This window comes from Haplochromis burtoni, unplaced genomic scaffold (assembly GCF_018398535.1).
Source record: "Haplochromis burtoni strain Fernald_Lab_line unplaced genomic scaffold, NCSU_Asbu1 Contig_73, whole genome shotgun sequence".
Classification (NCBI taxonomy): domain Eukaryota; kingdom Metazoa; phylum Chordata; class Actinopteri; order Cichliformes; family Cichlidae; genus Haplochromis; species Haplochromis burtoni.
The window spans coordinates 360,186-362,480 of NW_024582434.1; positions in this window are offsets into that span (position 1 = coordinate 360,186).

Genomic DNA, 2,295 nt, shown 5'->3' on the forward strand with positions numbered 1-2,295 from the left:
AATAAAAAGAGAAATACCCAGCATTTTGAGTTTGTTTTGTATTTTTGATTCTTTCTTTGTATTATAATGATTATTTAAGCTCTATACAGCTTAGTCTTCAGTTTAGTTCTTTAGTTCAGTTCTTCTACTGTCCCTGAGTTTGGGTTTTTTTTTTTGGTTCATACTGGGTTCCTTTTGTATCTTTGTCTCGTCCCTGTGTCTCCAGTGAGAATCTGTCATGTCCTCTGTTTTTATGTGTCTTTCCCCAGTCATGTCTCTGTTTGCCCCCTCTCTCTCTCGCTGTTTATATCGCTCACCCTTCCTGTGTCTAAGTCATGCCTTTGTGTTTCATCTCCTGACCTGTTTCCTAGTGTTTCCTCCTTGTCTCCTCAGCCTGTCATGTCTTCCACTGTTTGCTGTCCCAATCCTAGTGTCAGCTCACATATACGTGTCACTTCCTGTTTTATTTTGACAGTACCTCATCTCATATGTGTTATATTCAGTTTTGCTCTCCCTGTTTGTGTCTAATTTGTTCCAGCTTCGTTTCCCTGCTGTCTCCACTCTCCTAAACACCTGCATTGTGTGTCCCAGTCTCCCCTTACTTTTTGTCAGATCGTCAGTTCTCCCTCCATGTTTCCCTGCCACGATCCAAGTTCTTAGTGTTAGTTTACTGTTAGTAAGGGTCTTATTCTTGCCTTCATTTTGTATTTTTGTGCAGCCTTAATAAACGGTTAGCTTCTGCTAACTTGAGTCCAAGCATCTGCATTTGGGTCCCCGGTTCGAATACATGATCTGCATCTGCAGATCGTGACATAAAAGCTATGAAAATACCTAAAATCAGTGCACCTATCCAATAAAGCAGCACTCTCAGGGTAGAAAATAAAAATGGTCCAATTCCTTTCCTGGGTGCTCCTGCAATTTAAACCATTGGTAAATAGTAAGAGATGACTTTACAAAAAAATGTCGAAATCAAGGCTCCTGAGGCCAAGAGAGCTTGTCTATCATTTCTATGTGTAAAATTCTAATAGAACTTGGATTATTTTTCAGAAGATGAATTGCTCTCAAGATAGAATAGGCTCCACACCCCTGTGACCTGGATAAGAAGAAGAGAATGGATGGATGGAACTGCTATCAAAGTCCTTAAATTCCTTACAGCATTATAAAATCTGTAAACTATGCCTCCACATATTCTCAAAGGTCCCCCAGACCTGCAGGAGACATGCGTTTACTTTTCACTTGCTGTGAAAAGTAAACATCATCAAATCAGCAAAGTCTTCTTTTTCCTCCTCCTCCTCCTCCTCCGTGTAGCGGTCTCCACAACAGATAATCAGTCTCAAGGTCGCCCTGGTCATGCCATCCTCCTCTGCTGCACCAACCCTTCATCACTACATCCATAAATCTTTAAACTAATCCTATATGATTAAAGTTTCAATCAGCATTTGATTTCCAATAAAGATGAAATACAAACTTTTGTTTCCATGCAGATGAAAAAAAAAAGCAAAAAAGCATCAATCTTTCTATTTAGTAGACCAGATGTTGGTGAAAGTCTTTCCTGAATGACAAATTCAATATAAAACAAACTCTACAACACTGTCATGGTCTTTGTAATTATCCCTGGTAATTTTTGCTTACCTAATTCTTTGCTGAGTGTTTTCCTTTTTCGTGTTGCGTCCCCCGTGTCTGTGTGTCTCTGCTCTTTTCATGACTTGGTCTTTCTTTAATTTTACTTCCCGCTTTACTTCAAAGCCTAATTCTTTGTGAGGCACTCCCTTTCTTTCCCGCCTGCACACTTATGCCTCATGTTGTTTATGTTCATTTAGTTTGTGTGTCCTCTCTGAGTCTCTTTCAGGTCAGTTTTTACTCTTTTTGTTATCAATTTTATTGACGCTGTGCAACCGACACCTTCCTTTTTCATGCATGTCTGCGATTTATTTTCCTGCCAAGTACATCCCACACTTACACAAGCAAGTCAAATTAAAGGTAAGAGAAGAAAATCTCTTTGTGTGCAGGTAGTATTACAGTGACACACACCACTCTCTTGGACATAAAGGACCTGTTTCTGTTTTGTCTTTTGTTTTGTTTTTGCATATCCTTAAATACTGGAGCAACCCCCCACCCGCCGCGATCCACAACATGAATGAATGTAAAACAGCAGAGGTGCCTTCTTCCCCTTAGGTCCGTGTCCCTTACAGAGTCTGTGCACGACACTGACGCTGTTTAAAGAGAGAAGTGGATATAATTTAAAAGGAAGGAACGAACAGTTGGATACAGAGAATTCCGACATAGTGGTAGCCAGAAATCTGGAACATGATGTGA